Raw genomic sequence first — 24488 nt, 5'->3', positions numbered from 1 at the left:
CAGTACAGTCCCAGTCTACTCAACCTCTCGTAATCCAACCCCTTCAGTTCTGGGATTAACCTAGTGAATCTCCTCTGCACACCCTCCAGTACCAGTACATCCTTTCTCAAGTAAGGAGACCAAAACTGAACACAATACTCCAGGTGTGGCCTCACTAACACCTTATACAATTGCAGCATAACCTCCCTAGTCTTAAAGTCCATTCCTCTAGCAATGAAGGACAAAATTCCATTTGCCTTCTTAATCACCTGTAAACCAACTTTTTGCGACTCATGCACTAGCACACCCAGGTCTCTCTGCACAGCAGCATGTTTTAATATTTTATCATTTAAATAATAATCCCTTTTGCTGTTATTCCTACTAAAATGGATAACCTCACATTTGTCAACATTGTATTCCATCTGCCAGACCCTAGCCCATTCACTTAGCCTATCCAAATACCTCTGCAGACTTCCAGTATCCTCTGCACTTTTTGCTTCACCACTTATCTTAGTGTTGTCTGCAAACTTGGACACATTGCACTTGGTCCCCAACTCCAAATCATCTATGTAAATTGTGAACACTTGTGGGCCCAACACTGATCCCTGCGAGACACCTCTGGCTACTGATTGCCAACCAGAGAAACACCCAGTAATCCCCACTCTTTGCTTTCTATTAATTAACCAATCCTCTATCCATGCCACTACTTTCCCCTTAATGCCATGCATCTTTATCTTATGCAGCAACCTTTTGTGTGGCACCTTGTCAAAGGCTTTCTGGAAATCCAGATATACCACATCCATTGGCTCCCCGTTTTCTACCGCACTGTTAATGTCCTCAAAAAATTCCACTAAATTAGTTAGGCACGACCTGCCCTTTATGAACCCATGCTGCATCTGCCCAATGGGACAATTTCCATCCAGATGCCTCGCTATTTCTTCCTTGAAGATAGATTCCAGGATCTTCCCTACTACCGAAGTTAAGCTCACTGGCCTATAATTACCCGCTTTCTGCCTACCTCCGTTTTTAAATAGTGGTGTCACGTTTGCTAATTTCCAATCCGCCGGGACCACCCTAGAGTCTAGTGAATTTTGGTAAATTATCACTAGTGCATTTGTAATTTCCCTAGCCATCTCTTTTAGCACTCTGAGATGCATTCCATCAGGTCCAGGAGACTTGTCTACCTTTAGCCCCATTAGCTTGCCCATCACTACCTCCTTGGTGATAACAATCCTCTCAAGGTCCTCCCCTGTCATAGCCTCATTTCCATCAGTCACTGGCGTGTTATTTGTGTCTTCCACTGTGAAGACCGACCCAAAAAACCTGTTCAGTTCCTCAGCCATTTCCTCATCTCCCATTATTAAATCTCCCTTCTCATCCTCTAAAGGACCAATATTTACTTTAGCCACTCTTTTTTGTTTTATGTATTTGTAGAAACCTTTACTATCTGTTTTTATATTCTGAGCAAGTTTACTCTCATAATCTATCTTACTCTTCTTTATAGCTTTTTTAGTAGCTTTCTGTTGCCCCCTAAAGATTTCCCAGTCCTCTAGTCTCCCACTGATCTTTGCTACTTTGTATGTTTTTTCCTTCAATTTGATACTCTCCCTTACTTCCTTAGATATCCATGGTCGATTTTCCCTCTTTTTATCGTCCTTCCTTTTTGTTGGTATAAACCTTTGCTGAGCACTGTGAAAAATCACTTGTAAGGTTCTCCACTGTTCCTCAACTGTTTCACCATAAAGTCTTTGTTCCCAGTCTACCTTAGCTAGTTCTTCTCTCATCCCATTGTAATCTCCTTTGTTTAAGCACAAAACACTAGTGCTTGATTTTACCTTCTCACCCTCCATCTGTATTTTAAATTCCACCATATTGTGATCGCTCCTTCCGAGAGGATCCCTAACTATGAGATCCTGAATCAATCCTGTCTCATTACACAGGACGAGATCTAGGACCGCTTGTTCCCTCGTAGGTTCCATTACATACTGTTCTTGGAAACTATCGCGGATACATTCTATAAACTCCTCCTCAAGGCTGCCTTGACCGACCTGGTTAAACCAATCGACATGGAGATTAAAATCCCCCATGATAACTGCTGTACCATTTCTACATGCATCAGTTATTTCTTTGTTTATTGCCTGCCCCACTATAATGTTATTATTTGGTGGCCTATAGACTACTCCTATCAGTGACTTTTTCACCTTACTATTCCTGATTTCCACCCAAATGGATTCAACCTTATCCTCCATAGCACCGATGTCATCCCTTACTGTTGCCCGGATGTCATCCTTAAATAACAGAGCTACAACACCTCCCTTACCATCCACTCTGTCCTTCCGAATAGTTTGATACCCTCGGATATTTAACTTCCAGTCGTGACCATCCTTTAACCATGTTGCAGTAATGGCCACTAAATCATAGTCATTCACGATGATTTGCGGCATCAACTCATTTACCTTATTCCGAATACTACGAGCATTCAGGTAAAGTACACTTATGTTGGCTTTTTTACCTCTTTTCTGAATCTTAACACCTCGATCAGTAACCTCTCCTAAGTTATATTTCCTCTTAACCTTTCTTCTAATTTTCCTTGTCGTTGAACCCATATCTTCATGTAACAACCTGCCACATCGCTTACCATTAATATTTTAGTCCTTTTAGTATTCCTGGTCCTATTCACTGAGCTCCCCTCAGTCACTGTACCTTGTACTGTCGCCCTTTTTGATTTTTGACTATGGCTTCTCTGCCTTACATTTTCCCCCTTACTGCCTTTTGTTTCTGTCCCTGTTTTACTACCTTCCAACTTCCTGCATCGGTTCCCATCCCCCTGCCACATTAGTTTAAACTCTCCCCAACAGCTCTAGCAACCCCCCCCCCCCCCAGGATATCGGTTCCAGTCCTGCCCAGGTGCAGACTGTCCGGTTTGTACTGGTCCAACCTCCCCCAGAACCGGTTCCAATGTTCCAGGAATTTGAATCCCTCTCTCTTGCACCATCGCTCGAGCCACGCATTCATCCTCCCTATCCTGACATTCCTACTCTGACTAGCTCGTGGCACTGGTCGCAATCCTGAGATTACTACCTTTGAGGTCCTACGTTTTAGTTTAACTCCTAACTCCCTAAATTCAGCTTGTAGGACCTCGTCCCATTTTTTACCGATATCGTTGGTGCCTATGTGCACCACGACAGCTGGCTGTTCACCCTCCCCCCCAAAATGTCCTGCAGCCGCTCCGAGACATCCTTGACCCTTGCACCAGGGAGGCAACATACCATCCTGGAGTCTCGATTGAGTCCGCAGAACCGCCTGTCTATTCCCCTTACAATTGAGTCCCCTATCACTATAGCCATTCTTCTTCCTGCCCAGCTGCGCAGCAGAGCCAGCCATGGTGCCATGAACCTGGCTGCTGCTGCCTTCCCCTGGTGAGCCATCTCCCTCAACAGTATCCAAAGCGGTATATCGGTTTTGCAGGGAGATGACCGCAGAGGACACCTGCACTGCCTTCCTACTCTTGCTCTGTCTTGTGGTCACCCATTTTCCAACTCCCTCAGTACCTTTCACCTGCGGTGTGACCAACTCGCTAAGCGTGCTATCCACGACGTCCTCAGCATCGCGGATGCTCCAAAGTGAGTCCATCTGCAGCTCCAGAGCCGTCAAGCGGTCTAACAGGAGCTGCAACTGGACACACTTCTTGCACGTGAAGGAGCCAGGGACAGTGGACGTGTCCCTGAGCTCCCACATCGCACATGAGGAGCATGACACGGGTCTGAGATCTCCTGCCATGTCTTAAACCTTCGGTTAACTTCAACAATTACAATTTCCCCCCCCCCAAATTAAATAAATAAATAAACAACGAAGAAAAAAATAAATAAATATACCAATGAAAAGAAACAGAAAAACAGAAACACTACTTACCAGGGATAAAAAGCACTTCCTCCCCACCCAGCTTTGAATTCCCACCTAGCTTCAAATTCCCAAACTCACTCTTGGTTCTGTCTCACTCTGGCTGTGTCGTCAATGGCTCACTGGGAGAACTGTTGTATTAATTGTCCTTTCTTCCAGAATGACCCGAAGTAGTGTTGACAAAGGACATACCAATCAAAAGATTGAAACAAAACTAATTTATATTGCACTACTAATTAAATGAAGTTTGACCACTCTACTGAGCTACAGATAATAAGTAAATGACATTGAATCTGTCTTACAGTACTCCATTTTATATCTAGTCACTAACTACACTATGATCTAACCTCGTGCTATCTCTAACTACTTTAAGCTTCTTCTTGTGCTTTCACTATGCTTCTCCTTATGCTATTCCCAGAATTCCCTGAGAGTCTGTCTTAAATACAGAGAAGTAGTAACGCCCTGTAGTGTTTGATTTACACAAAGATGTAATTATTAACCCTTCACTAACCTGACTATATACATATCATTACACACGTTATCTTCCATTGGTTCCCATCCTGGCGGATCGGGGATCTTACTGGTGGTTGGTGTGAAACTCATTTGCATCCCGCTAATGGGATACAGATGAAGGCCCATCTGGACTCTTGCCCGCATTCCTGATTTTCCACACCGACTGTAACAAAACACGTCTGGGCCAACATGGGACATCCCAGACTTACCTGAAGATGGCTTGAGGATGTCTCCCATGGTTTGGATGGAGGCCACCACCGACTGTACCCTTTACTGCACTGACTGTGCACTGGTGGGTAAAGTGCGAGCAGATGGGAGGAGCATATATCATAGCATCATAAAATCCCTACAGTGCAGAAGGAGGCCATTTGGCCCATCGAGTCAACACTGACCCATAGAAAGAGCACCTTACCGAGGCCCACCCTATCCCTGTAACCCCATAATCCTACCTAACCTTTGGACACTAAGGGGCAATTTAGCATGGCCAATCCACCGAACCTGCACATCTTTGGACTGTGGGAGGAACTAGAGCACCCGGAGGAAACCCACCCATACACAAGGAGAATGTGCAAACTCCACAGTCACCCAAGGTTGGAATCGAACCAGGGTCCCTGCTGGTCTGAGGCAGCAGTGCTAACCACTGTGCGACCCTATCTATCAGGTGGCTCTTCCAGCTTCAGTGTCATTGAGAGGGTCCTTCTTTCAGCCCCAGAGTCCTGGAGATCCATTTCTGCTCAATCCCACAAATAGTCATTTGGGAGACTTACTGGAGGGTGGCTACTGCTTATGAAACCAGAACCTCGAATAATTTAGCGCCCATGGAGAGAGTAACTTGGGAAGTTGGGGAAAAAAAACAGTACTATATTAAGAGGTATGAAAGTGCTATAAAGGGAGCACTGAACTGAGATTCATTATCAATCCCCCAGGGGTGCTTTCAGTGGTAGAAAGCAAACGCAGACTCAATGCTAGACCACGTATTGAGATATACATTTCCTTAAATTACGTGAATTAATTCTTCGGCACGTGAGACAAAGTTGCTTGCAAACTGCTGTGATAATTTGATGCTGTTGGCATTTATGAAATCTTCGATTCATCAACTTTGAAATTAATATTTTCTAAATGACAATGCATGGAGTCACTTCACTTTGCGTTGCATGCTCCCGCCCAGCTTCTTCTGTCTCTGTAATCTTTGTAAGTTCAGTTTCCTGACATTCCTGACCATGTTTATCTTTGCCAATCCCTTTTATTACTAGTTTGCGTTTGCTTTATTTATTAGCTATTCTCGTTTCTGAATTCAAAACGTTTTTGGCACATTCTGAAACATCCTGGAAGCATTCTGCTTAGTGTTTGTTCCGCTTTATCTTCGCCATCATTTTATCCTTCCTGGTCAATGTGTTTATAATCTTGCTTATCGGCGTTTTTTAATCGACCGTGTTCACTGCTGCCTCAATGGAAATTGCTTCCACCATCCCATATCATAGAATTTTCAGTGCAGAAGGAGGCCATTCGGCCCATCCAGTCTGCAACGGCCCTTCGGAAAAAGCTCCCCACTTAAGCCCACACATCCACCCTATCCCCGTAACCCAGCAACCCCACCCAACGTTTTTGGACACTAAGGGCAATTTATCATCGTCAATCGACCTAACCTGCACATCTTTGGACTGTGGGAGGAAACCGGAGCACCCGTAGGAAACCCACGCACACACGGGGAGGACGTGCAGACTCCACACAGACAGTGACCCAAGCCGGGAATCGAACCTGGGACCCTGGAGCTGGGAAGCAATTGTGCTCACCACTATGCTACCGTGCTGCCCACTTGATCCCCAGGATATCGAGCCCACCTCCTCCAGAAGCCCTTTCCTGCAACCTTGACCTCCCTCCTCCCTTCCCGCTGTACCCTCACATGTAGCAGTTGGTCAGCGGCCTCTCATCCTGCTGCTATCCTCAGCTAACTCTCTGCTCAGCTCCTGCCTAGAAAACACTCCATAGGCAGTAATTCTCCAGCTGTTCTTATTCTCTTTTCCAGCCGGCAGTCCTCACCCTGTCCGCAGGTTTCCCGGCGGCGTGGGGTGGCTTCAATGGGAAATCCTGTTGACAAGCGGCGGGAAGAGAGAATCCCGCCGCCAACGAACAACGCGCCACCGAGAAACACCCGTGCCATAAAAATATTCATTGATCTTGGAACTAACTGCCTCAGAAGGCAGTGGAAATAGTGGGGGGAAGGGGGGTCACTGAATATTTTTAAGGTGGCGATGGATAGATTCTTATTAGGCAAGGGAATCAAAAGTTATCGGGGGTAGATGGGAATGTGGAACCCGACACAAGCAAATCAGCCACAATCTCATTAAATGGCGACACAGGCTCGAGGGGCCGAATGGCCTACTTTTGCTCCTATTTCGTATTTTCGTATGTCTCCGTCACTTCTGGGCGGAGTTCCTGTCGCACAGCCCTCTGAGGGAACGAAAGTTCTCCTCGGGCGGAATCTTTTGATATTTTTGTAAGAGGGTAGGTTTCAGCGAGAAAACCGGCATGTAGCTCTCCACCTGCTCAGCTGCGTTTTCTCTCCAGATTCTCTGGCATCCTGTGCAGAGAGGGCAGCGCCAGGGTGTCAGAGCACTGCCTGGGCATCTCCTTCTACCCCCCCCCCCCAGGGGGCTATATGTCATAACCCACACGGGACTTACGGGGTGGGAATGATTGTTTTCCTCTTGTCCTTTGCGCAGTGCGAGCTGCCCCGTGAAAGGGGTGGAGGAAACTCAAGTTACGTTGAATATAAGGTTGGTCAGTTTGACACCGACGTGTTAAGACCGGGTTCGGAACGACCAAGAACTGTGTATTATAGCCTTGTAAATAAACCTAAGTTTCTTTGACACAACTTGGTGTGGACTCTCCGTGACACCTTAAAACTATACTTACATTTGCCCACCCCCCCAGTAGGTTCACCCCAACAGCTTCACGTTTTGCAGAAGCTGTTGTAAACCTCGCCGACATGGCACCACATTGGCATTTAAAGGAGGTTTCCGAACTTCATTGTGTCACCGGCGAAGGGCGGAGAAACTCCGAGACTAAGGTCTCACCGCCGAGATTCTCGTTCTTGCGGTGTTGTGGAATTTTCACCGGCGCCGCCATTTTCGCCCGTGGTGAATGCATGATGAAAATCCCCCTCCCCCATCTGGGGGCAGCACGGCGGCGCAGTGGTTATCACTGCTGCCTCACGGCACCGAGGTCCCAGGTTCGATCCCGGCCTCAGGTCACTGTCCGTGTGGATTTTGCACATTTTCCCCGTGTTTAGCCCCCACAACCCAAAGATGTGCAGACTAGGTGGACTGGCCACACTAAATTGCCCATTAATTGGAAAAAATTAATTGGGTACTCTAAAGTTTTTTTTTAAATCCCCCCCCCCCCCGTCTCTGTTCTAAAATGGCAACCCCTAATTTTAAAATGGTGCCCCCTAGTTTCAGATTCACCCACTAGAGGAATCATTCTTTCCACATCCACAACTTCCAGTGAAACATCAGCAACAAGGAAATTCTCCTGTTTACCCTCCTCAAGAAGCTTTTTCCCCTCAGCCCAAAGCCTTGTGAACTCCATGGGTTTCTCCTTAATATCAACATGATGGCACTCAACTTGAACTATCCTGTTCAAACCAAAGATGAACTTCAAACCCCACATGCAGTGTGCAAAAATTTCCACCCCCGGAAAAGTTGTCTGTTTTCACTCTTACTGAACTCTTCACATTGCCTTCCCCCAAGATCTCCATCCTACATCAACTCTAACGAGGAAGAAAGACTTGCATTTATATAATGCTTTCCAAAATCTCAGGACGTGATTGAGAGACCATGAAGTACTTTTGAAGGACAGGTAGTGCTATAAAACAGAAAATGTGGTCGCACATCACACAGGAGGATCTCAATAACAGCATTAAGATAATGAACCAATGATCTCTTGTGGTGGTGTTGGATGAAGTTTAGTCACGATACCAGCTTAAACGCCCTCCTGTTTTTTGAACAGGGCCATGGAGTCTTTTGCATCTATCTTTGTGGACAGAAAAGATCTTAGGTTTTCCATTTGTCCGAGCCCATTCTTATCATAGAACGTAGAACATACAGTGCAGAAGGAGGCCATTCGGCACATCGAGTCTGCACTGACCCACTTAAACCCTGACCCACTTAAACCCTCACTTCCACCCTATCCCCATAACCCAATAATCCCTCCTAACCTTTTTGGACATTAAGGGCAATTTAGCATGGCCAATCCACCTAACCTGCACGTCTTTGGACTGTGGGAGGAAACCGGAGTACCCGGAGGAAACCCACACACACGGGGAGAACGTGCAGACTCCACACAGACAGTGACCCAGCGAGGAATTGAACCTGGGACCCTGGCGCTGTGAAGCCACAATGCTATCCACTGTGCTACCATGCTGCCCTCAATCGCTCAAACATCTTGCTAATCTCAATGGTTTCCCTTCTCCTAATGTATTCAAATGGCTTTTTGCATCTGCAAATCTGTCCTTTGAGGATCAGCCATGATCGTTCTGAATGGCGGAGCAGCCTAGAAGGGCTGAATGGCCTACTTTTGCTCCTATTTTCTATGTTTCATCACGCAACTGCTTGGTAAATCCACCCTTGACGTCTCCGCTCTTGCAAACTACTGCCCCACCTGCAATCTGCCTTTCCTCCCCCATGTCTGGGAATGTGTTATCACCTCTGAATCTGTTTCCATCTCCCTACAATTTGATGATCTAATCTCTCCCAATCAGGATTCTCTGTCATTGTTTTTTTGGTCTTAGAAGAAGCAGTTTTGGACCTGGACTTAAAGACAATGTTGGATTCGATACTGTTAGCAAACTGTGCTAACTATTTACAAGGTAGACTCTGAATAGGCTTTACATGGAACCATAATAATAATTTTTTATTGTCATAAGTATGAAGTTACAGGGGCAGCATGGTGGCGCAGTGAGTAGCACTGCAGTCTCACGGCGCTGAGGCCCCAGGTTCGATCCCGGCTCTGTTTCACTGTCCGTGTGGAGTTTGCACATTCTCCCTGTGTTTGCGTGGGTTTCGCCCCCACAACCCAAAGATGTGCTGGGTAGGTGGATTGGCCGTGCTAAATTGCCACTTAATTGGAAAAACGAATTGGGTACTCTAAATTTATTTATTTTTAAATTACTGTGAAAAGCCCCTATTCGCCACATTCCGGCACCTTTTTGGGTAAGCCGGGACGGGAATTGAACCAACGCTGCGGGCCTTGTTCTGCATTACAAGCCAGCTGTCTAGCCCACTGAGCTAAACCGGCCCATCTCCTTCGATGCTCAGTTATCGTGTGATCTTATATAGCTGATGATGTAGACATTTTTATTACATATTTAACATTAATCCTCATTTCAATTGCATAGAATCTTGGTCAGACCGCACTTGGAGTACTATGTGTAGTTTTGGTCCCCTTCCTTTAGGAAGGATATTACCAACTTGGAGGGATTACCTGTGTCTGGGATGGCAGGACTGTTCTTTGAAGAGAGACTGGGGAAACTAGGTTTCTATTTGTTAGAGTTTCAAAGGACAAGGGGGAATAACATTGAACCTTACAAAATACTTCTCGGGATTGACAGGGTCGAGGCAGGTAAGATGTTTCCCCGAGACGGCCAAACAAGGGAAAAGGCTCATGGTCACAGTCATAGAGCACGTCTTTGTTCAGGGGAGGAGATGGCACGGTGGTATTTTCACTGGATTAGTAAACCAGAGACCTTGCGGAATGCGCTGGGGACCCCGGTTCGAACCCCACCATGGCCGATGGTAAAATTTGAAGTGGAAAGCTGTTTGTCCTCATTGGGGAGTTCAGCACCAGAGAGCACAATTTTAAAATAAGGAGGAAGCTTGTCGGACCGAGATGAGGAGAATTATTTTTACTGAGAAGGTTGTGAATCTAGAGGGCTGTGCAAGCTCAGTTATTGAGTATGTTTAAAGAAGAGATTGATAGATTTCCATATACCGATGACATAAAGGGATATGGGGAAGATGTGGGGAAAAAGGCATTGAAGTGGATAATCAGCGAAGATCATATTGAACAGTGGAGCAGACTTAATAGGCTGAATGGTCTCTTCCTGCTCATTGTTCCTATGTTTCTGACCCTTTATATTACAGTTTCTATGTCTCCTAAAGCATTAAAAAATCCCTTCATAGAGCTTCTTCAAATATTCATTCGTGGATATGGGCATCGCTGACTACGCCAGAACTAATAGCACATCGCTAATTGTACTTGAACTGAGTGGCTTGCCAGGCCATTTTGTAGGGCAGTTTTTTAGAGTCAATCTGGGCTCACATATAGGCCAGACCAGGTTAGAGTGGCAGATTTCCTTCCCTAAAGGACATTAGTGAACCAATGTTTTTTTTACAACAATCAACAATGTTTTCATGGTTCATCATTTAGACCTTTAATTCCAGATATTTATCCAATTCAGATTTCCTCATCTGCCAGGGTGGAGTTCGAACCCTGAGCAATCCCCTGGCTCTCTGGATTACGAATCCAGTCAAAATACCACAATGCCTCCCCCGCACGAATAACATTCTTTGTGGCTGTGACATTGGGTCATTTCCCTTGATTGTCCTTCTCATCCACTCTGAAGCCTTTGACATGGTTAACCTTATGGTCATTTCCCCCAGAATATCCTGAGAACAAAGCTTAAAGTTTATAAAACATTAAAGATCAAAAAACATATGGATGGAAAAATATGAAATATTCTTCATATCCTATGAAGCAAATTGATCTTCACTCTTCCCAGGACATATTATTCATTCCTCTGGGTGTTTTCCAGATTGGGCTCCATAAATGAAGGTTGCATGTAAATAAATACTGGACATTTTAAATCTGGGCCTTTAACCAGCATGATTGCCTCCTGTAAATCTTCGGGTGGAAGCCTTCCTGATCTTTGTTTCTATATTCATAATGTGAACTACAGAAACGTCATTAGTGTCGTCCAAGTATCATTATACTTGGAAAACAACCTCTGCTGGAGCAGTCAATTGAAATTTGCTCTCAACACAATTGTTTTTTCACTTTAATTAGGATAACTTTCTGAACTCTATTAAGTGCTTGAACAAAAACATTTAGAGTATTAAACAGAGAGTGGGTACTTATCCTTCAGAGCAAAACCATTCATCTGCCAACCTAAATGTGCATCTCCCCGAACAAAGGCAGCACATGCTGGAAATGCTCAGGCGATCAGGTAGCATGTGTCGACAGAGTTAATGGCAGCGATTCCATCTTCGCTGATCCGGTGGGAAATCCACTGGATTGAGTGGAACGCCGGCCTCACTCTATATTGCACGTTGGCTACAATGGGAAGAAAAATCAACATTGCATCAATCCCATCAGCCTCACAGCTGGCAAGAGAGGTTAAAATTGGTCCCATTGGAGGATGTGTAAAAATCACTGGATTTCCACCAGACAAGTCAACTTAAAACTCTTCCCAACATTTCAGATCAATTATCTCTTGACTTCTCCCAATCTTCTTTCAATTTATTGCTGTATCCTTTCTGCCTGATTAAGGTTCCTTAGCTCACTCTGATGCTGGATTGACGAGTGCAACATAAACAGCAAGGCAGGAACATAAAATTGAACATCTCAAAAAAGGAAAGAGTCATAAAGCAGGAAACCTTCGGCCAGCTAACCTGACATCTGTCATATGGAAAATGTAAGAATCTATTATTAAGGAGGTAATAGTACGACATTTGGAAAATCATATTCAATCTGGGAGAGTCAATGTGGTTTTGTGAAAGGGAAATTATATTTGACTAATTGATCAGAGTCTTGATCAAAGTCCTTTCAGGAATAAAGGGGAACCTGTGGATGTGGGGCTGGATTATCCGGTTCCTCAGCCGCGTGTTTCTCGGCAGTGTGCCGTTCGTTGGCAGCTGGATTCTATCTTCCCCCAGACATGTCAATAAGGGCGGCACGGTAGCACAAGTGGATATAAGAACTAGGAACAGGAGTAGGCCAGCTGGCCCCTCGAGCCTGCTCCGCCATTCAATGAGATCATGGCTGATCTTTGTGGACTCAGCTCCACTCTCCGGCCCGTACACCATATCCCCGAATCCCTTTATTCTTTAGAAAGATATCTATCTTTTTCTTAAAAACGTTTAAAGAAGGAGCCTCAACTGCTTCACAGAGCAAGGAATTCAAGAGATTCACAACCCTTTGGGTGAAGAGGTTCCTCCTAAACTAAGTCCTAAATCTACTTCCCCTTATTTTGAGGCTATGCCCCCTAGTTCTGCTTTCCCCGACCAGTGGAAACAACCTGCCCGCATCTATCCTATCTATTCCCTTCATAATTTTATATGTCTCAATAAGATCCCCCCCGCATCCTTCTAAACTCCAATGAGTACAGTCCCAGTCTACTCAACCTCTCGTCATAATCTAATCCCCTCAACTCTGGGATCAACCTAGTGAATCTCCTCTGCACTCCCTCCAGTGCCAATATGTCCTGTCTCAGAGAAGGAGACCAAAACTGAACACAATACTCCAGATGTGGCCTCACCAACACCTTATACAATTGCAGCATAACCTCCCTAGTCTTGAACTCCATCCCTCTAGCAATGAAAGACAAAACTCGATTAGCCTTCTTAATCACCTGTTGCACCTGCACACCAGCTTTTTGCGACTCGTGCACCAGCACACCCAGGTCCCTCTGCACAGCAGCATGTTTTAACATCTTACCGTTTAAATAATAATCCATTCTGCTGTTATTCCTCCAAAAATGGATAGCCTCACACTTGGCAACATTGAATTCCATCTGCCAGACCCTAGCCCATTCACCTAACCTATCCAAATCCTTCTGCAGACTTCCGGTATCCTCTGCACTCTTTGCTTTACCACTCATCTTAGTGTCGTCTGCAAACTTTGCCACATTGCACTTGGTCCCCAACTCCAAATCATCTATGTAAATTGTGAACAACTGCGGGTCCAACAATGATCCTTGAGGGACCCCACTAGTTACAGGTTGCCAACCAGAGAAACACCCATTTATCCCCACTCTCTGCTTTCTGTTAGTTAACCAATCCTCTACCCATGCTACCACTTTACCCTCAATGCCATGCATCTTTAGTTTATGCAGCAACCTTTTGTGTGGCACCTTGTCAAAAGATTTCTGGAAATCCAGATATACCACATCCATTGGCTCCCCGTTATCTACTGCACTGGTAACGTCCTCAAAAAATTCTACCAAATTAGTCAGACACGACCTACCCTTTATGAACCCATGCTGCGTCTGCCCAATGGGACAATTTCCCTCCAGGTGCCCCGCTAGTTCCTCCTTAATGATAGATTCCAGCATTTTCCCTACAACCGAAGTTAAGCCTACCGGCCTATAATTACCCGCTTTCTGCTGACCTCCTTTTTTAAACAGTGGTGTCACGTTTGCTACTTTCCAATCCTCTGGGACCACCCCATAGTCTAGTGAATTTTGAGAAATTATCACCAGTATGTTTACAATTTCCCTAGCCATCTCTTTTAACACTCTGGGATGCATAGATCTATGATCTATGATCCCATCAGGGCCAGGAGACTTGTCTACCTTTAGCCCCATTAGCTTGCCCAATACTGCCTCCTTAGTGATTACAATCATCGCAAGGTCTTCACCTATCATATCTTTATTTCCATCAGTCACTGGCATGTTATTTGTGTCTTCCACTGTGAAGACTGACCCAAAAAACCTGTTCAGCTCCTCAGCCATTTCCCCATCTCCAATTATTAAATCTCCCTTCTCATCTTCCAAAGGACCAATATTTACCTTAGCCACTCTTTTTTGTCTTATATATTTGTAGAAACTTTTACTATCTGCTTTTATGTTCTGAGCAAGTTTACTTTCATAGTCTACCTTACTCTTCTTTATAGCTTTTTTAGTAGCTTTCTGTTGTCCCCTAAAGACTTCCCAGTCCTCTAGTCTCCCACTAATATTTGCCACTTTGTATGTTTTTTCCTTCAATTCGATACTCTCCCTCACCTCCTTAGATATCCACGGTCGATTTTTCCCCTTTCTACCGTCTTTCATTTTTGTCGGTATGAACCTTTCCTGAACATTGTGAAAGATCGCTCGGAAGGTTCTCCACTGTTCCTCACCTGCTTCTCCATGAAGTCTTTGCTCCCAGTCTACCTTAGCTAGTTCTTCTCTCATCCCATTCTAATCGCCTTTGTTTAAGCACAAAACACTAGTGTTTGATTTTACCTTGTCATCCTCCAACTGTATTTTAAATTCCACCATATTGTGGTCGCTCCTTCCAAAAGGATCCCGAACTATAAGATCATTAATCAATCCTGCCTCATTACACAGGACCAGATCTAGGACCGCTTGTTCCCTTGTAGGTTCCATTACATACTGTTCCAGGAAATTATCCCAGATACATTCTATAAACTCCTCCTCAAGGCTGCCTTTACCAACCTGGTTAAACCAATCGACATGCAGATTAAAATCTCCCATGATAACCGCTGTACCATTTCTACATGCATCCGTTATTTCTTTGCTTATTGCCTGCCCTACCATCCTGTTACTATTTGGTGGCCTATAGACTACTCCTATCAGTGCCCTTTTCGCCTTACTATTCCTGATTTCCACCCAAATTGATTCAACCTTGTCCTCCATAGCACCAATATCATCCCTTACTATTGCCCGGATGCCATCCTTAAACAACAAAGCTACACCACCGCACTTACCGTCCATTCTATCCTTTCGTATAGTTTGATACCCTTCGATATTTAACTCCCAGTCGTGACCATCTTTTAACCATGTTTCAGTAATGGCCACTAGATCATAGTCATTCACGATGATTTGCGCCATCAACTCATTCACCTTATTCCATATACTACGAGCATTTAGGTAAAGTACACTTATGCTGTTTTTTATGTCTTTGTTATGAATCCTAACACCTTGATCAGTAACTCTTCGCAAATTATTTTTCCTCTTACCCTTTCTCCTAATTTTCCTTGTCTTTGAACCCATTTCTCTACATAATAACCTGTCAAGTAACCTGCTGCCTTGCTCTCCATTAACCATTATACTGTCCATAGCTTTACCCTTCCCTTCCCCCCAACTTGCTAGTTTAAAGTCCTTGTGACCAACCTATTTATCCTATTCGCTAGAACACTGGTCCCAGAATGGTTCAGGTGAAGACCGTCCCAACGGTACAGATCCCCCCTGCCCCAGTACTGATGCCAATTCCCCATGAAATGGAATCCCTCTTTCCCGCACCACTCCTTTAGCCACGTGTTAACTTCCCTAATTTTCTCAACCCTATGCCAATTGGCACGTGGCTCGGGTAGTAATCCAGAGATTATAACCCTGGAGGACCTGTTCTGTAATTTAGTCCCTAGTGTTTGATAATCCCCAAACAGGTCCTCTTTCCTAGCCTTACCTATGTTGTTAGTCCCAACGTGGACCACAACAACTGGATCCTCCCCCTCTCTCTCCAAAATCCTTTCAAGCCGATCAGAGATGTCCCTCACCCTGGCACCGGGCTGGCAACATGCCATGCGGGACTCACGATCTGGCTTACAAAGGATGCCATCAATCCCCCTAATTATAGAATCCCCTACAACTACCACTTGTCGTTTTGCTCCCCCCCCCTCTTAAATGGCTTCCTGTACCACAGTGCAGTGGTCAGTCAACGCATCCTCCCTACAGCCCTCTTCCTCATCAACACAGGGAGCAAGTACCTCATACCTGTTGGACAAGGTCAAGGGCTGAGGCTCCTCAACTCCTAAAATCAGGATCCCCCTACCAGCCTCCCTTGCAGTCACACCACTCTGTCCCTGACCACTGACCAAATTAACAGTACTTATTCTACCGGGTGTGACTGCCTCCTGAAACAAAGCGTCCAGGTAATGTTCCCCCTCCCTGATGTGCCGCAGTGTGTGCAGCTCGGTCTCCAGCTCCTCAATTCTGAGCCGAAGTTCCTCGAGCAGCCAACACTTGCTGCAGATGTGGTCACTGACGGTCTCAATGGGATCCACCAGTTCCATCATCATACAGCAACAGCACATCACCTGTCCAGCCATATTCAACTAGTTAATTAATTTAAATAATTTTAAAAAACAATTTTTTTATAGAACCTCAAGGATAAACCCGAACACCAACAAAAACACAGCCCTCTCTCGCCACTCACCCGAACTCAGTCACTCACCTAAACTCAGATGCACTCTGTTCCAATCAGCACCCCGTGACTAAAGGCACTCCTGCCACACCTTTTGTATTCTGCCTGATTTCTAATGAGCCAATAGGCCCGCTCCAGGAACTGAAGTCTCCAACTGCCACTCGACCTGTAAACTAAGCACTTTTAAATATGCACTCACCTCTCCCAGCAACCCTGCAGCCTGTGGCCTGCTCCAGGAACTGAAGTCTCTTTTAAATATGCACTCACCTCTCCCAGAAACCCTGCAGCCTGTGGCCTGTTCCAGGAACTGAAGTCTCTTTTAAATATGTACTCACCTCTCCCAGCAACCCTGCAGCCTGTGGCCTGCTCCAGGAACTGAAGTCTCTTTTAAATATGCACTCACCTCTCCCAGCAACCCTGCAGCCTGTGGCCTGCTCCAGGAACTGAAGTCTCTTTTAAATATGCACTCACCTCTCCCAGCAACCCTGCAGCCTGTGGCCTGCTCCAGGAACTGAAGTCTCTTTTAAATATGCACTCACCTCTCCCAGCAACCCTGCAGCCTGTGGCCTGCTCCAGGAACTGAAGTCTCTTTTAAATATCACTGTGGCTTCACAGCACCAGGGTACCAGGTTCGATTCCCCACTGGATCACTGTCTGTGTGGATCTGCACATTCTCCCCGTGTCTGCGTGGGTTTCCTCCGGGTGCTCCGGTTTCGTCCCACAGTTCAAAGACATGCAGGTTAGATGGATTGGCCATGATAAATTGCCCTTAGTGACCAAAAAGGTTAGGAGAGGTTATTGGGTTACGGGGATAGGATGGAAGTGAGGGCTTAAGTTGGTCTGTGCAGACTCAAAGGGCTCATTGGCCTCCTTCTGCACTGTATGTTCTATGTATCTATGTATTTCCCATTGAAACCATCCCACGCTGCCGGGAAATCCATGGGCGGGATGTGTCCGGCAGGAAAAGTGAATCGCAATGACTGGAGAATTGCGGTCGTAATGTATGTGGATTTCACAAAGTCATTTAATAAAGTGCCACAACAAAATCAGAGCTAATGGTGTAGTGGGTAACATATTAGCATAGATAGAGGATTGGCTGGATAACTACAGACCGGTTAGCTGAACATCTGTGGTGGGAAAATGGCTGGAGTCTATAATCAAGGATGGAGTAACTGAACACCTTGGAAAATCTTGGTCGATCAGGGAGCGTCAGCATGGATTCAGGAAGGGAAGGTCATGCCTGACTAATCTTATTGAATGTTTTGAAGAGATGACTAAGGTAGTGAACAGGGGAATGTCAATGGATGTTAGACTTCCAGAAGGCATTTGATAAAGTCCCACAGAAGAGATTGTTAACTAAGATGAAAACCCACGGAGTTGAGGGCAAATGATTGACATGGTTAGGAAATGGACAGGCATGGTTACCACCTCATGGTTGAGTGGCAGCGACAGCGAGTGGGGATAATGGGTAAATACTCTAGTACCGTAGAGATCTGTGTTGGGACCTCAATTGTTCATATTATTCATTAATGACATGGACGGTGGCATAGAAAGTCATATTTCCAAACTTGCTAATGATACAAAGTTAGCTGGCATTGTAAGACAGCCGAGATGATTGCATTAAATTGCAAGGAGATATTGACAGGCTAGGTGAATGGACAAATTTGTGCAGATGGAATTCAATGGAAGCAAGTGTGAGGTATCCATTTTGGACGAAAAAAAGAATAGAGCAGAGTACTTTCTCAATGGAAAGAGGTTAGGTACAGTGGATGTGCAAAGAGACTTGGGGGTTCAGGAACATAGATCCTTAAAATGCCACGAACAAGTGCAGAAAATAATCAAAAAGGCTAATGGAATGCTAGCATTTATTTCTCGAGGACTGGAGTATAAAGACACAGAAGTCTTTACACTCCAACTATACAAAACCCTGGTTAGACTTCACTTGGAGTCCCTGGGAGCAGTTCTGGGCACCACACCTTAGGAAGGATATTTTCTTAGGAGGGAGTGCAATGTAGGTCTACTAAAATGATACCTGGACTACGGGCGTTAACGTTACTGGGAGAGATTACACAAATTAGGCTTGTTTTCATTAGAATTTAGAAGGTTAACGGGTGACCGGATTGAAGTACTTAAGATATTAATAGGCAAAGACAGGGTAGATAAAGATAAACTACTTCCACTGTTCAGAGATTCTAAAACTAGGGGACACAGTCTAAAAATTAGGGCCAGACCTTTCAGGAGAGATGTTAGGGAGCACTTCTTTACTCCAAGGGTGGTTCAGGATTGGAACTCTATCCCACAAACAGTAGTTGAAGCTGGAACAGTTGTTAAATTTAAACCAGAGACAGATAGATTTTTGTTAAGCAAGGTATTGAGGGATATGGGTCAAAGGCAGGTATAGGGGGCAGGATTCTCTAACCCCGGGCCGGGTGGGAGAATCGCCCGGGGGGGGGCGCAATTCATGCGACGACGCCCCAACGCCGGTCTGACGATTCTCCGGGTGGGATAGGCCGAGTGGCTACCGAGATAGCCCGAGTCCCGCTGGCGCCGTTCACATGCGGTACTACCCGGAGGTACCTCAGCGTCCATCCTGCGGGGGGCGGCCTGGTGGGGGGGGTCGCGGGGATCCGACCCCAGGAGGGGCCTCCACCATGGCCTGGCCCGCGATTGCGGCCTACCAATTGGCGGGCCGGCTTCTCCTGATGCGAGCCTCTTTCACTTTGCGCCAGTTCACTGTAGCACTCCACCATTTTGCATTGGGGCCGGCGCGGAGAAGTAAACGAATGCGCATGCGCAGACTCGCGCCGGCTGCAGCGCGCATGTGCAAACCCGCGGCACCAGCTTGATGCCGCTATCAGCAGCTGGAGCTGTGTGAGTCGCTCCAGTGCCGTACTGGCCTCCTGTAGAGCGCAGGATCGCTGATCCTGGGGCCGGTTGATGCCGTTGTAAAACGCTACGGCGTTTACGACGGCGTCAACACTTATCCTCAGGATCAGACATTGAGTACCCTGAGATATTTACCAGTTTTACCCCAACTGTTATACCTTCAGTTTTACTGTGATGTTATTGCCAAAACCCAGTTAATAGCCAGATGCTCTGCTTGTTCTGTGCTAAAATAGATCACACTTAATGGGCGTCATTCTCCGACCCCCCGCCGGGTCGGAGAATGGCCGTTGGCCGCCGTGAATCCCGCCCCCGCCCCCCGCCGAAGTCTCCGAAGGGAGAAAAGTCGGCGGGGCGTTAATGGCGCCGTTGCCGCGGAGAATGTCACGGGTCTGCGCAAAGCAGCCGATTTTCGGCCTGCCGATATTCTCCCTTCCGGATGGGCCGAAGTCCCGTCGACGTGATGACCGTTCACGTCGACGTCAATCAAACCTCCTTTTCATCGGCGTGACCCGGTGCTCCAGGCTCACGCCGACCAGCGAGGAGGTGAGTGACGGCCTGGGGGGTTGGCTCTGGGCAGGAAATGGCGTGGCCGCAGACTGATTGCGTGAGGAGAGGTGTGTCTCGGCTTGTGTGTGTGTGCGGCGGGGGGGGGGGGGGGGTGGTTAGAGTAGGCTGGGCTCCGGGGGAGTGCCGGGAGGGGGTCCGTGCCGGGGTGGAGGTTGGGGGTTGGGGGGGGTCCGTGCCGGGGTGGAGGTTGGGGGGGGGGTCCGTGCTGGGGTGGAGGTTGGGGAGGGGGCCGTGCCGGGGTGGAGGTTGGGGGTGGGGGGGGGTCCGTGCCGGGGTGGAGGTTGGGGGGAGGGTCCGTGCCGGGGTGGAGGTTGGGGGGGGGGTCCGTGCTGGGGTGGAGGTTGGGGAGGGGGTCCGTGCCGGGGTGGAGGTTGGGGGTTGGGGGGGGTCCGTGCCGGGGTGGAGATTGGGGGGGGGGGTCCGTGCCGGGGTGGGTGATGGGAGGGCAAATGAGTTGGTCCACCTGGCCAGGTGCCAGCCTCCAACAGTTGGACCCATGCGGTCCATGCCACCTGGCTGGGGGGAGGAGGGGATATGGGCAATGATGACATGTCGTCGTTCCCCTCCCCCCCACCAGGCCGTCATGTTTTCAGACCATCCAGCGATGTTGGCCGCCGTGGTGGCAGCCGCTCATGTCTATGTTGCCCTGGATGAGGAGGAGGAGGAGGAGGAGCGTGCCAGAGAGGCGGCGCAGGCTGCCGCAGAGGGGCAGGCGGCAGCCGCCCAGGCTGGAGGGACACCTGACCGACAGGACGAGGAGGGGGAGGAGGACGTCGCGGCCCCACGGCAACGGAGGCACCCGAGGGCGCCCCGTGTGTACCGGCCCCGGCAGTCATACCAGGACCTCACGGACCGGGAATGCAGGAGGAGACTCCGGATGAGCCGGGAAACCGTGGTACACATGTGCCACCTGCTGGCACACCTGTCACCGCGTGGCACTGGCGGGGGACACCCTCTCCCCGTGTCCGTCAAGGTTACGGTGGCCCTGAACTTTTATGCAACGGGGTCATTCCAGGCACCGAGTGGGGACCTGTCCGGCATATCGCAGACATCGGTGCATCGGTGCATCCGGGCAGTGACAGATGCCCTTTATGCCATGGCGCACCGCTACATCCGCTTCCCCGTGGACCGGGCCAGCCAAGATGCCCGGGCCGTGGGCTTCTCTGCCGTTGCCGGGTTCCCCATGGTCCAGGGCGCGATCGATGGGATGCACGTCGCCGTGCGGCCACCTGCAGAGAACAGGGCCGTGTTCACTAATAGGAAGGGGACCTATTCAATGAACATACAGGTTGTCTGCGACCACCGCATGATGATCCTGCACGTCTGCGCCCGTCACCCAGGCAGTGTACACGACTCATTCGTGTTGTCGCGGTCATCCATCCCCGGCATGTACGAGGGACGCCATCCCCGGCTGAGGGGCTGGTTGCTGGGCGACAGGGGCTACCCATTGCGATCGTGGCTGATGACGCCTATACGGAGGCCACGCAATGAGGCGGAGAACCGCTACAATGATGCCCATGTAGCGACAAGGGGAGTGATCGAGAGGTGCTTTGGCGTGCTGAAGATGCGTTTCAGGTGCCTGGACCTCTCTGGGGGCGCCCTCCAGTATCGGTCAGATAGGGTCGGCCGCATCATTGTGGTGTGCTGCGTCCTGCACAACATAGCCCAGCAGAGGGGCGATGTGCCGCAGGCAGAGGAGGGCGGAGTGGAGGAGCAGCAGGAAGAGGCCCAGTCCTCCCCAGATGAGGGGGATGGGGGCAATGGTCAGGGCAGACGGGGTAGACACAGGCGGGTGGCTGTCCACCGTTACCGGCTGGCCCAGCGGGCATGGGACAGACTGATAGACGCCCGCTTCACTGACTAGATGGGCGTGGGAATCGGGTAGTATGGCCACAGAACGCACACCATGACAACAGCCAACCACCCACACCCCCCACCCATCCACCCACCCAGCACCCTCACCCCCCTCCCCAACCCCACACACCCCACCCGCATGCACATCACCCCCCCACCCCCAATTGCCGATCCACCGGCGGCACAACGGGCCGGGCTCACCCAGTTGCGGGTGGACGCGTGTCTATCGCAGGCCATGGAGGATGATGACAACCCGCCTCCGATGAGCTCCTGGCTCTACATCGTTGGACTATGTCTGACCCATGGCCACAGTACCACCATCCACCCGGACCATCCCTGTATGCGGCTGTGACACTGCAGCGCACGGTCCCGTCCTCTGCCCGGGGGATGTTGATGGCGGCCCAGGGGGAAGGGGGCAGACTCACCTGGGGCTGAGGTAAGACCACCCGTCACACACACACTTGCGCTCAACGTACATGACACGCCCGCACACTTTGGACAGAGCACAAAGGCAGCTTCGGTAGGTGTAACATTGACTTTAATAACCAAAGGAGTTCATGCACGTGCCCTAGCCCCTAAAACTCATCTGTGCCCTGCACCCGTGCCAACTTACTCAGTGTCTAATTGTTTGGCCTTACGGGCCCTTTGACTACGTCTACGTGGTTCCCCAGACGGTACAGCAGAACTGGAGGTGGACTCCTGTGATTCCTGCCCTCTGACACTGGATCCCTTTGGCGGCCGTTTCCTGGGGCGTCCTGGCCTAGATGGGCCAGGCTGCGGCCCGGGCGACTGAGATGGCGAGCTGCCAGCCTGTCCTGCCCGTTGCCCACCCGATGCACCTGGGACGGAAGGGGGGGAGTCCGAGGTGTCGCGGTGTACCAGGACCTCCCCTACAGAGGGAGCCGGGACGGACCACACCACCTCCTCCTCCCTCGGGGTGCCCGATGGCCCCCAGGCCTCTACATGGGTGGGGGATGCGAACGGACTGGCCATCCGACGCGCCCCCGACATCTGGCGATGCCAGTCCTGGAGGCCCGTGCTGGTATCGACAGGGGTCTGCAGGTTTGCAGCCATGGAGCCCAGGGGGTTGTCGAACGCTGTCTGCGACAGTGCGACGCCGGCTCACACATGGCCACTGGCGCCGATGCCCTCAGCGACGGCCTGCTGAGACTGGGCCATGGCCTTCAGAGACTGGGCCATGGCCTGCAGAGACTGGGCTATGGCCTGCTGAGACTGGGCCATGGCCTGCTGAGACTGGGCCATGGCCTGCTGAGACTGGGCTATGGCGTTGAGCGCCTCTGCCATCTGGCGCTGGCACTGGCTCATGGCCTCCTGTGAGAGGGCAGCCATTTCCTGGGCCACAGACGCCGCCTGCACGGAAGGCCCCAGGCCTCGCAAACCGTTCCCCATGTCTGACACCGTCGCACCCATTGCCTCTACCGCGGACGCCACCCGTGCGTTGTCAGCCTGGGTGTTACGCATGACCGGGACCACTCCCAGCTCCTGGACGCGGGTGGACTCCTCCACCTGCGACCGCAGCCGCCGCAAGCCACCCGTCACCCTATTCGCTCGTCTCCGTGTCGGTGGTTGCATCGGATCTATGTGTGGGTGTGGTAACTGCAGGAACCCGGGATCCATCTGGGCGGCAGATGTTCGCTTGGCCTGGGCTGCCCTCCGACCGCCCGGTCCCTCTGCTGCTCCTACCTCCACCTGCTGTACCGGGACGGCTGTGTTGTGCGCACCAGTGAGTGTACCAGACGCCTCATCACTAAAGTGCCCAACCGTGGTGAGTGTTTCTGCGATGGTGGAGGGTGTTGGTGACAGCAGTGGCGTTGTGTCATGCTCTTCGTCCCACTCTGAGTCCATGGCACTTTGGGGTGGGGGTTCGTCTCCACCCATCCACTCTGAGTCACTGTCCGGTATTTCGTCTTCCCGGGTAGGGGTGTCCTGGGTAGTGCTGTCCCGGGTAGTGCTGTCCCGGGTAGTGCTGTCCCGGGTAGTGCTGTCCCGGGTAGTGCTGTCCCGGGTAGGGGTGTCCTGGGTAGTGGTGTCCCGGGTAGGGGTGTCCTGGCTCGGATGTGACGGGGGCCTGTGGCTGCCCCCCTCATCGCTGGGTGGTCGCTCCCACACGTGATGGGGGTGTCATCTCCCTGTTGCTCCAGGTCTCTCCATCTCCCGTGGTGTGCGAGGGGCATCCTGCGGGCGTCGCATGCTGGAAGGTCCGGGTCTCTCCGTCTCCCGTGGTGTGCGAGGGGCATCCTGCGGGCGTCGCATGCTGGAGGGTCCGGGTCTCTCCGTCTCCCGTGGTGTGCGAGGGGCATCCTGCGGGCGTCGCATGCTGGAGGGTCCGGGTCTCTCCGTCTCCCGTGGTCTCCGAGGGGCATCCTGCGGGCGTCGCATGCTGGAGGGTCCGGGTCTCTCCGTCTCCCGTGGTCTCCGAGGGGCATCCTGCGGGCGTCGCATGCTGGAGGGTCCGGGTCTCTCCGTCTCCCGTGGTGTGCGAGGGGCATCCTGCGGGCGTCGCATGCTGGAGGGTCCGGGTCTCTCCGTCTCCCGTGGTCTCCGAGGGGCATCCTGCGGGCGTCGCATGCTGGAGGGTCCGGGTCTCTCCGTCTCCCGTGGTCTCCGAGGGGCATCCTGCGGGCG

This window comes from Scyliorhinus torazame, chromosome 9 (assembly GCF_047496885.1).
Source record: "Scyliorhinus torazame isolate Kashiwa2021f chromosome 9, sScyTor2.1, whole genome shotgun sequence".
NCBI classification, from domain to species: Eukaryota; Metazoa; Chordata; class Chondrichthyes; order Carcharhiniformes; family Scyliorhinidae; genus Scyliorhinus; species Scyliorhinus torazame.
This window is presented reverse-complemented; position numbering follows the sequence as displayed.